At 38.7% G+C, this 12,681-nt stretch overlaps 1 protein-coding gene across 2 annotated transcripts in view; it reads right to left on the bottom strand.

Moving 5' to 3' along the window:
* Nucleotides 1–12,681, bottom strand: part of Sgms1 (sphingomyelin synthase 1) — a 297,666-nt gene that overhangs the window by 179,876 nt on the left and 105,109 nt on the right. For both annotated transcript variants that reach the window (XM_071611251.1, XM_071611254.1), the window contains exon 3: nucleotides 6,424–6,513. The gene's annotated coding sequence lies outside the window, so the exon portion shown is untranslated. The remainder of the gene's footprint in view (nucleotides 1–6,423; nucleotides 6,514–12,681) is intronic.

Raw genomic sequence — 12,681 nt, 5'->3', positions numbered from 1 at the left:
GCAATCCTCCTGCCTTGGCCTCCCAAGGAGCAGGGATTACAGGCATATGCCACCTTACCTGGCCAAAGTTTTATTATTTCTAAATCATTTAGTCTCAGGTATTTTGTTATAGCATCAGAAGATAGACTAAGACATCTACTTACCATGTACATCAAACCTTGATATAACATATCTTTGAGTTTGCTGTCCCCTAATATTCATTCTTCCTTTCTTCCTTAACAACAGAACCCCATGCAATCTGCTGTTGCTATTGTTTTGGTTTTCTGTTTTGCAGTACTGGTTGAACTTAGTTCAACCCAGACTGAACTCCACCACTTAGCTACATCCCCAACCCTATTTACTCATTTATTTATTTATTTTTGAGACAGGGTCATGTTAAGTTGCCCAGGCTGGCCAACTTGCAATCCTCTTGCCTCACCCTCCCAAACTATGCCAGGCTGAAACCCCCAGTTTTTTTAACTGATACCCAAAATAAGAATGGCAGACTCCTATATTCTTTTACAGCCAGGTGTTTGGCTCTGTGACTGTACTCTAACCTACTCATTCTCTAAGTATGGTCTAGGGATTGCTGGAGTTCCCAAAACACTTTTAGGTAGTCCATGAGGCCAAAACTATTTTCACAATCATACTAAAGCATTACTTGTCTTTTTAATCAATGTCTCATAAGTCTATCATGGGGAGTTTTGGAGGTGACATGCCACATGATACCACAACAAACTGAATGCATAGCAGATCCGAGAACCCAGCTATTTTCAATCCAGTCAGACATGAGATTGATTTACAAAATTATAAAGCAGTGGCTGTCTTCTCAATAATCATTGAAAAATAGTTCTTTTTCACATAAAAAAGTAATGTGCTAACCTATAATAGGTTTATTATTGTTAACTAAATCAATAAACATCTTTTATATTCTCACTTTCAATTTTTTTCTTGTATTAATTTTTTAGTTATAGGTGAACACAATGACTTTATTTTACTTTATGTGGTGCTGAGGATCAAACACAGTGCCTCACGCATACTAGGTGAGTGCTCTATCTCTCAGCCACAACCCCAGCCCCTCACTTTAAATTTCTAATGCCCAAAATATCTGAAATAGCTGCCAAGTACTGCTGTGACAATTACTAAAAATTTAGTGATTTTTAAAATAAAACATTTATTATAGTTGTGGAGTCTAGAAGTCCAAAATTAGAGTCTTATAAGGCTAATAAACTTAAGATGCTGGTAAGGCTGGATTCTTCCTAGAGGCTCTATGAGAACATGCCCCTCATAGGGATCCTTGGCTGTAGTCCACCTACTAGTAACAGCATCACTTCAACCTTTGCTTCACCTGCCTCCCTCTTATAAGAGCTTACAAGACTTTACTTCACTTACCTCTAAACTCTTATTTAGAAATATACCAAACATTTCAAAATACTCTCCCCATCTCAAGATCCTTAACTTAACCACATCTGTAATGTCTTTTGCTATGTAAGGTACCATATGAACAGGTTCCAGAGACTGGCTCATGGATAGCAGCTTTAGGGGCCATGATTCTGCTATCATGATATGCTAGATATAGCCCATATAAGCCAAGCTCTTTGGGATCCTCAATAACTTTTAAGAATGTAAAAGTGTCTTAAAAACTAAAATATTTGTGAGTCACTACTGTAGCATATGAACAGATTAAGTCATTATTAGGCAGGAAAAGTAAAACTCAGAAAAACTAAGTGGTTAACCAGAGTCACACAGACTAAAGAGACCTTCAACTTGAAACCCAGTGGTCTGCTACCAATGAACTTAACATGGCTCCCTCTGCACGATGCTGCCAACCCCTGAACACCATGACTACAGCAGAGGAAAATGGAAATCATTTCACGGGCATTTTTGCACACAACAAATAAAGAGTACAACAATAAGCACTCAGAGATGAATTTGCTGAGCAGGAAGAAGGACAAGTTGGAGAGGAAGGTGTTTAAAATAATCTTAACTTTTCAAGCCCTTATTTAGAAATATACCAATTTATTACCTTGTGAGAGAGATGAGGACAATGTTACAAATGGTGACATGTTCCAGAACCAAGGCAGAGAGATAAGAACCCCATCTCACTCTACAGCAACATGACAAGGACTGAAGCTCTGAGACACAGGAAGCACACACAGCAAAGCACTGCTCTGGGTAGATGACAGGGCCTGGTGGCCAAAGGCAGATTCATGACCACTCATTTTAACAAGGGTATCTGAAAGAATGCATTCCTGGGCTGTCTCTCTGACCAGAATCACAACTTCATGGTAGCAAAGAAATTGCACTCAGGTGAACTCCATTAAAATCAGGCATCTAAAGATCCAAATCACAATCTTCAAAGAGACACATATAAAAAAAAAAAAAAAAGAGAGAGAGAGAGAGAGAGGAGAATAGAAAGATTCTCAGAGGGCCAGCTCCTGCTCTGCCTAATAAACTGCCTGGCCAAGGCCAAAAGAACCAGAGCAGAGGTGATCAGACTCTCCCCTCCCTATCCAAGCAATGCATACAGGTGAATGATGGCTCCCTGGAGAAGCTGCTCCAGTTCTGTGCCTTGCTTTCCCAGCTCCCTGCTTGGAGCCTCTGGAGTGCTCAGCTAACAACCATTTTGAAAGCAAAACCCAGCAGGAACGCCTGATCTGACAGCCAACAAAAACCCAGGAATAAAAGGACACAGATGCAAGGAACCACCATCAGTAGAATGTGCTCTCTAAAAGAGGAAAAGTCACAGAACTTTTTGGTATTTTATTTTTTTCAATGTGAAAGCCTAGGGCCAATACCAGGCCATCTTCAAAACACCTCTAGTCACAGAGCTCAGCATTTCCTAGAAATGTTTATAGCACTTGCTTTCCTAATATTACACTAGTGTTATAAACTTCATACCTATAACCTACAAAGCATAAAGACTTTGCAAATTAGAGACATGACTAATGTATCTCTTTCATCATGGAATCCACACACACCTGTGTGGTCGCCTTTATGTGATATTCTGCTGCAGAATAAATTTTAAAACTACTAAATCAGCAATCTCACCTGACAATCATTTTGAAATTTTTCTTTCATATGCCAGAGCCCAGGGCAATTTAACATTCTATAGACCAAAACTTTCACACTGTGCCTATTAAAGGGATACATAATGTGAAGACATGTTCCTTGGAGATGATGCCTAATTCACAAAAGCAAACTTCTATTTTCTGCATTCCATGTGAAGAAGAAAAGATCCACAGGCAGAGAGTCACAAATGAATCTTTTATATCTAGGATTTTGGAGAGAACAAAAAATGACACTTTGACAGAAAATAGATTGGGAGACATAATAAATTTGTGCTGAATAAGTACTCTGTTATAATGAGTTATTCCAAGTTATTCCAAGAGTGATAATTCCAATTTCCAAGGGAGTAAATATTAAATAGAGTAACTAGAAAAAAAAAACCTGAGCAAAAGTTTAAGGACACAGTGTATGAATACAGATGTTGTTTAGGAAGCTTTCAAAGAGATTGCTATTTCAATATTTTCTTATACTTGGATGACATAAAGGAAATAATTTATTATTAAAAGTGTAAAATGTTTAAAGTAAACTAACAAAAAGCATGTAGAAAATACTGATTTTTAAAAAATCACTTGGGCACTCCTAATTCAGTAATTATGGTAGATTAGGTATTTGCAGGTCTTTCTGCTATCCTATAATTAGATTCTGGATAAATTAATTTTAGAAACTTTTAATGCAATCATTAGTTCCAGGTAAAGAAACAAATCCCACAAGAATATGGCAAGAGCAGTGCACTAAAGCCTGAGCAAAGAGCACTAGGGAGTGAGCACAGAAGCTGCAGCTGCTCTGGAGGCCACTCTGAACACAGCAATGACAGGGACATCTAGATCTCTAGCATTTAGCAAGGTGAGAAAAGTCCAACCTGAAACCAGGATTCCATAGGAAACAAAAGTGGTCCTCAGTCCATAGCATCCTCCTGGTCCTAGTACAAATCAATACATAGCTCAAGAAATAACCTCAAGATTCTCAAAATATTAGCAATTAATCTAAACTCAACATGCACAGTAGAAAAGAAGCACAGACACAGATTTAGACCACCAGGGATTTAGATACCAGTATGATAAAAATTTAGGATATGGGGTTGGGGTTGTGGCTCAGTGGTAGAGCGCTTGCCTAGCATGTGTGAAGCATTAGGTTCGATTCTCAGCACCACATATAAATAAATAAAATAAAGGTCCATTGACAATTTAAAAAATTTAGGATATGATACAATTCCAACTCTATTGTTATTCAAATATATGAAACATGGAATAAAAAAATGGGCCAAGTAAAAAGAGACCACCATCAAAAATAAAGATTTAAAACAGAAATAGAGCCTTTAGAAATGAGAAAACATAATCATTAAAATTTAAAATTTAATGTATGGGCTAAATAGAAAATTCAATACAGTTGAAGAGAGAATTCTAGAACTAGAAGCCAAATCTTAAATATTACCCAGAACAAAGCAGAAATAAAACATCAAATAGAAAGACATGAAGAGTAAAAAGTTCTAACATCCATTTAATCAAAACCAGAAGGAGGAAATTGAGAGAGAATGGAGAAAATAGAAAATACTCAAAGACTAATAGCATGAGAAATTTTCAGAACTGATAAATGATACGAATCTGCAGATACACAAAACAGAGCAAATATAAAGCAGGATGAAAAACAGAAAACTATACATAAACATAATGTAATAAAACCACAAACTACCAAGACAAATAAACAATATTAGAATAAGATAAATCATCTACTAAAGAATGACAAAAAGACAACTAACAGATGCCCTAAGAGTAAAAATAAAAACCATATTAGCACAATGGAACAGGATGTTCACAATGCCAGGAAGAAGTAACTGTCACCTAAGAACTGTAAGAGTGAAATAAAGACATTACAGAAACCAAAACTGAGAAATATTACCACCAAGAGATTCCCAGGAAAAGAAATTCTGAAAAAGACATATCTAATCAGAATAAGGGTACAGATAGGAAAAGGGAAAAGAAGCAAGAAATGATAAACACATAAACAAATACCAACTTGAAACAATACCACTGTCTAATTTGCATGGTGAAACAATAGACCTGAAGTACTGAAGGAGTGAGTCTTTGTTAGTTGTCCTATGAGTTCTGTATTATCCTAGAAAGGAAACAGAATACCACATACTGAGGGACTTCTAAGCTGTCAAATGTGCACACAGTACTTTCAGGATAACCATTAGAAGAACAGAAATAAAATGTATCATTTCAAAGCCAGAAGAGAAAAAAGAAAATTGAATGAGAATGCAAATACACAAATCAACAAAAACCTCAATCCAAAAAAGATTAGCAATAAAAAACAGACCATATGCATGTAATTAAAACAAATTGTTAAACTATATTTCAAAAAAAAAAAAAGCAAAACAAACTGCATTCATTGTACATACAAGAAAAAAATTTATCTACCTTAAAAATCCTGAACTTTGTTCTTCAAAGAATATTTAAGAAAGATGCTCAGTCTATTAATCAAGAAAAACAAATTAAGAGACAATGATATACTGTCTACACCCACCAGGCTGGCAACAAAAATAACAAATGTTGCAGGGAAGTGGGACATCAGATAAACTGTGATAGAGTCTCTCAAAACCAAACTTTAACAACAACAAAAAAAAAATTAATTAATTTATTACTATTGCATGCAACAAGTAAATCTCACAACACAACTGAATGAAAAATGCAAGTTGCACAACATATATGCAAAAGACCAGTCTCACATTTAAAAATATATATATATAAGAAATAGATTGTCTGGAGATACACATACACACACACACACACACACACACACACAGAGTAATCATGCTAGTATGGAAATCGGCGATGACACTAAACACTACTTAGTTCAGCTGGCTCTTACATTCTAGGTCAAGCTCTTTATCTAATTCCATTTGGCACCCTGAGCAGCACCAGACTAGAATGGCCTTAGACTGCTCAGGTGCAAAGAAGGCAGCAGACTTGGTAAGTGCAAGCTTCCAGGTAAAACCTCAATCAAAAGCAATTCCATATAAAGGAACAGGACTGGCCCCAAATGATTAAAGGAACAGAACAGGCCTTTCTGTAACCTTTCCGTGGGGACTAAAACAGTCTCCTCTGCCCTTTGTTTATGTGTTCCTCCCACTCTAGCCTGCATTTCTCGTGTCCTCCAATGGGAGAGCTAGCTTCTGTAATTCTTTTCCCTACCTTCCCACAAATACTGCCATTCCCTAGCGGACTCTGCCCTAGGGCACCACAAAGGTCTAGAAGTTCCCTCTGTCCCTTCAGAGCCTTACATACAATCTCAAGGAAAAAAAAAAAAAAGAGAGAGAGAAGGGATTACAGACCCATGAGTATTTCTAGAATGAGTGAAATGCAGAATATAACTTACCTGCATCTCTTTCATACATCCTCTGGTAGCTCCAACTTCACTGTTCTTGATACTCAAAATCCACAACCTCCTCAGGCACAGAAGCTTTGCCTGGAAAAATAAAGGCAGGAAATGAGAAAGGAGGCAACGAACAGGAACCAAAGTATCCATGGGGAAAAGAAACTCATTTAATCAACCAAGTAAAAACTTGACCTTTAAGAAGAGAGAGGTCCACCCAAATTAAGGAAAATCTCTAGCTTAGTCTAAGACATTTTCCATCTTTAACCAAAAATATTCACAGTAAATTAATATTTATAGAAGTCATGATTATTTACAAAGGGCCTTCACGTGCATTTTCTTATTGGAGGCTGAAGATCTTGGGAATATACAAGTATTATCTTCAAATGCAGAAGTTAAAGTTCCCAAAGGTCAAGGAACTGTCCCCTCACTACTCAGCTAATAAGTTAACAAAGAGGAAATCTTAGCTCAGCTCCATGATTCATCCTTCCCAAACTCTCCCACTACATGAATGGCATGACGGTTTCAACCTTCTTGCACTAGATATGCTTTCTTAGCCAACAGATACAGAAATGGTTTTGCTTGATAAGTGACAGAGACACTATCATAAAACTATTTATTTGCCATAGGCAGGCAAGGTCTTATGACCACACAAGAAAAGTCACACTGAGGTAGTAAAGCAACCCTTGTATCATTTCTACATACCTTCTTTTTTCCTCTTTAAGTCAGTTACATTTTTTTAATTTGGAAATAATTTTAAGCTCAGAAAAATTGTAAAATAATAATAGGACAAAGAATATCCATGTACTCTTTATCTGGATTCACCTACGAATCATTGAACCATTTACTTAATCATTCGCTTCTCTCTCCACACCCATGTGAGTTTCTCCCCTGAGCCATATGACCATAAGTTTCAAACTTCATGGCCCTTTACCTCTACATACTTCAGAAATTATTTCCTAAGAATAATTATACTCTTACATAACCACAAGGTAGTGATCAACCTTGGTAAACTTGATATTGGTTAATATTTTAATCTACTGTCATGTTCAATTAACCTAAGAATGACCTTTATAGTATTTACTTCCCTCCAATCCAGGACCTAGTCCAGAGTCAGATATTGCACTAATTGCCATTCTTCTTTATCTTCCTTAAGTCTATAACACACAATGTTCCTGTGTCTTTTATAACATTGACACTTTAGAAGAATATAGCCTCTCTGCCTTTTATATTAATAGAACATTTCCATTTTGACTTGTCTGACGTTTCCTCAGGTGATTCCTGATGATTCAGTTCAGGTTATACTTTCTCAGCCAGAAAAACTAAAGAAGTGATATAATTCTCTGAATATCTCATCTGAATACAAAAAAAAAAAAGTCTACTTTGATCCCAAAGTATAGTCCAATTTCTCCAATTAAAACTTGTGGGAGATCAACCTTACACGTGACTGAGTCACACTCCCCAGCTGGGTGCTGAGGCGCTCAGTCACAGAAATGTGGCAGAGCTTTCCCCACCCTTCTTGGGTTCGAGGGTCAGTGTCTCGTGCATGGGTGTGTCTTGCTACAGCCCCATGGGTGAAGCTATGCTCACCTGTTCCTTTGTAATATAACCCCTTGCCCTGTTTAGGATAGAATCTTCCATGGAAGTGCCTTGTGTGTGTCCCCTTCTCTTACTGTGTCCTTGGGTGTAGCCTACCCAGGTGTCAGTCAACCTGCTGACAGTGGACATCATGAACATAGACTCAGCCCCCTGAAACCTGACCCCTTGCCTCATTTGAATAGCTTCTCCTCAATAAAAGGGGTCAGCGCGTGTGTGCTCGCTCTCGCTCTCGCTCTCGCTCGCTCGCTCTCTCTCTCTCTCTCTCTCTCTCTCTTCCTGCAGACCCTTAAGGTCAGAGGAGCCGTCACAGCGACCCCAAAGAAAAAGGTATTTGTGTCTCTTGTGTGGTTATTTCATGCAGCCCAGTCAGCCCAGTTCAACTGGAGTGACCTCTGAGCCTCTTAGTCGCGAGAACAGAAACCCGGCAAAAAATTACTACATTTTCTCTTGCAACTAATAAGTAATCTGTGGGGAAACACTTCAAGATCATGCAAATATCTTGTCCCAAATCAAAATCTCCCTAGATTAGCATCCATTGGTGATGTTTGCCTGACTTAAACTTTATAGTGTGATGGCTCCAATAGACTAACACCAATATCCCTAATGTCCTTAGTTATTTGGGAACTCAAACTGTCTCAGATTTAGCCAGTGGGAGCCCCTGCAAGCTGGCTTCTGTATTTTTGTGAGATGTTCCATTTTTTTTCCTCTTACTCTTAAATTTCCTTACTTTCTCACATTTAAAAATAAAAGTTTTGCATTCACCTTTTACCTATCCTGTCTCTGCCCTGCATGCAGTCACTTCTCCAAAAGCCCTGGGAACTTTCAGGGAAGAATGGTGCAAGAGACCAAGATCTGCTTTAACACTGTCCTACAGCCACTATTTCTACTGATTACATTTTGAATATGAATAATGTTTCTCTGCTTCTTTTCAATTTTAAGGTAGTCAATTAAGAGGGTTTCCATTTGATTCTGGCAGCAGTTCAATTATTGGTGGATCCTCTGGATGCTGTCAGGCTTGGTTCTCTTCTTGGTTAGATGGATCTGTTTCAGGGACGTCCTTGGTCCTCGCATATGGCCTTCCTCTAAGGTATGGTCCTTACTCCTAGGTTGTGGACTTTCTGATGTCTCAACAGAATGGGTAAGGTGCTCAGAAAGACCTCTCCACATTGGGTGAACCAAAACGTCAATCTCTCCCAGTTAACACAAGACCTCTTGCATCACCCATCTGTTCTCTACCTTGTACCAGCTGCTCTGTGCCAGGCACCACTCTGTGTAGGTCTCACCCCTCAGGTACTCCCTTCTCTCCACTACCCCGCTATACAAATTCCAGCCTCAACAGCACAGCTGAACTCCGAGATCCACCTTCTCAATTCCAGGAGACCACATGTTCTGCTAGGGCTCACCTCCCTGTATCTTGGCAGGGAACGTGCACAAGTAGAAACCCTGGGCAGGCTTGAGTCCCCGTCATGGGGTTCTCTTCTTTCAAGGATTACAGTCCTGGCTGCCTGTTGTCCACTGCCAGTGGCCTCCTAGATGGATGGCCTGCCTTTGAGGTGTTTAGGGCAGGAAGGCAGGACCAACACCAGTTACCTTCTTTCTTCTCTTCAAGTCTTCAACATCAAGGCTATATTTGGGAAGGGTGAAGAATCAAACCCTTTCAGCATATAATAAATGCTCTCTGCTTAAGCATTTCAGAGAAATTCACTTTCTAACAATCTGTTCTTAGAAACATACAAGCTTCCTTTTACTACAGCACTGCAACATCAAAAACTCTCTCTAGCAGTGAGGCAGTGCCAGACAAGGTGACCAGGAAATGTCTCTTCCTTCCAGAAAGCCAACACTCACTTCGGTCAGTTGGCTATCACCAGGACATGCATTTACACTTCCAAACAGCACAGCAAGTTCATTACTCTTCTTCATTTTTCTTTTTTATATGCATGTATTCAAGATGAGGAGAAGACTCCTTTTCATTTATATTGTTTTCCATTTCTATTGCTAACCACCATTGAGAACAATGATCAGAAAACAATAGTCAAAAAGAAAACGTTCAATTCCAGACACAAAGTTAATCAAAAGAAAACTGCCCCAAAAGAATCATAGTTGTATCACATGCTATGAGAAAATAAGATTTTCAATCACAGGGTGCTGGAGAACAGGTCTTTGCCTGCACAGGCCAGGAGATCTGCACCATGGCGGGCACACAGGTTCCCACAGGGAACACTTCTTCAGCAGATTTTTCTCCATATTAGAAATTTACACAGCAGGCTATCTAATTCACCTTCTCAAAAGGAGTCACTACATAACAGACCTTTCTTTAGTTTTATTTCATGTGCCCTTGAACTTAAAAGAAAGCATCCAATAGAAACACAGTGCTGGCCTGTCCTTTTGCCCTCCTCTGTCCGTCCTAACATTCTCCATCCTCTGGGAACTCTTGGGACATGGACTCATAGGTGTCCATGTCTCTTGTGGACCCTGTAGAATTCATTTCCACAAGTCAGTATGTGTCCAGTGCCATAATTTCTGATTCTTCTGTGGGTCGCCATTTCCCCAGAATTCAATGGGAGTCCCTGAGCTTGATAAAACAAGACTTCTCTGATCTGTGCCCCACCCCCTCTTCCATCTTGTCTCCCCATACTTCATGCCCTATGACTTGTGATAGGCTACAGCCTTCCTCATGAAGCAACCCCTTCCCTTTTTCCTCTTAGCTAACTCCTGGCCTGGTAACCACTTGGGTGTTTTTTGTGATCTGAGCAGTTAGTCCTGACCTTAACATTCTCATAGCCTGTGCTCACCTTTATTATAACTAACTGTACTGAGGACTTGCAGTGTGCTAAGCATGAATTATCTCATTTAGTCTCCCATGAACTCTGTAAAGTAGATGCCATCATTCCACTTTTCAGATAAGCTCAGGCAGGAAGTTTCCCAATGTCACACATCTGGGAAGTGGTACAGCCACAGAGCTGATAGGTTTTTGATGATCAACAGCATGAAATATATTTAGATGAAAAATAACAGCGAAATGGAGGAGTCAGGAAAAAGACTCAGAACTTCAGTGATAACCCCATGACAACACTAAAGGGTAAAAATAAAATATTGCTCTCCAGAATCCTTTAGAAACAGATACCAAGAAGATACCTGTAAACTAACATCAACTATAATGCTCATAATAAAGTATCAGCAAATTCTAAGAATCCACTAATATACACATGGTTCAAACAAACAAAAAAAAAAAGTGTTTAGAAATAGGGAAGGATATTCTTATTAGAACATGTGAGCATGCACATACACCAATGTACCAAAGATGAAGAAGAGTTCTTGGAGGAAAGAAACTGAAAAATGTATGTAACTAAATCAATTCCATTCTCAAAAAGTTCTCATATGACACATAAGGGTAGCATGTCAACTCCTATATAAATTGGAAGTGTTAGTGAACAAGCAAAATCCTGTTGCAGCCCTTCAGAGCCCTGTATGTGACTAGATTAGAAGAAAGCCCATTCCTGTCTCCAAACTGTGGAACTTAGGAGCTAAAGAAGGGGGTGTACAGGAATGGCAATGGCCAGGTCCCTCCCAAACATCACCCTGATTAGTCTCATGAAGAATAAGATAGAGAGGATGATTTTCCTCAAATGGGCATCCTTACAAGGATTACTTTTCTTCATGTTGCAGACCCTGACCATAAAGGAGGACAGACAGTCTCATTCCATAATAAGTTCCAATCAGGGTCAAAGACATCAATGCTGGTCTCTATACTTCTGGAGAAAACCAGGGAAAAAATAGAAAAGCATCAAAAGTAGTAAATGCAAAGATCACTGATATCTAACCCTAGATATGAAATTCACAAGAGAAGTTCAACCTGGGGGTGGGGGGACAAGGAAAACACTATCATTTAACATCATTTAAAGCACTGCTCTGCTCCTCTTTTAGCAATGGATAGCATTTTTCTACTTACGTCAAAGGTAGAACAAAAGGGAAAAAAAAGTTTTAACCTCATGCATGAGGATTTTAGCTCCAATGTAAAGACTTTCCCAAAGCAAGAATTTTTAAATAAGGAATGTGTTGTTTGTATATCCATGCCAAGATTGCTATGTTAATTACTAATTGCAAAACTCCCATATCAATATTCAAATCAGCACGTGATTCTGCCCCACAGAAGTTAACAGAAATAACAGATAATACTACCAATTATTGAGAGGTTTACCATGGCCACTAGAAAGAGACCTGAGAGGAAGCCCAGTTCTGCAAGTGCTGTGGTATAAAATTCATTAACCATGAAACAGGAAAAAAATCTGCCTTTTGAGATTTAGTAAGCTACACACAAAATATTTAGTCTGTGCCTATCATATAGTAAGTACTTAAAAAAATATTAGCCCTTATTATTGACAAATAATTTTAGCATTGCTTGGTCAACTTCTTCCAGTTATTCAATCCCTGATCCAATTAAAATTGAGAGAATCGAGGTCACTGAAACCAATGTGACTGCACAATGAAAATGAACTGGCCACGTGTTCATCTGTGCAACTTGTCTATACTCATCCACTCCCTCATCAAACTTTCACAAAGGACCCATCACCTGTAGAGCACTGGGGTAGGGAAAGTGAAGACAGAAGTGGCACAGCCCATGCCTATGCTCAAAGAACAAAATAGTTTTTATTAACCATAAAC

This window comes from Marmota flaviventris, chromosome 4 (assembly GCF_047511675.1).
Source record: "Marmota flaviventris isolate mMarFla1 chromosome 4, mMarFla1.hap1, whole genome shotgun sequence".
NCBI classification, from domain to species: Eukaryota; Metazoa; Chordata; class Mammalia; order Rodentia; family Sciuridae; genus Marmota; species Marmota flaviventris.
This window is presented reverse-complemented; position numbering and strand designations above follow the sequence as displayed.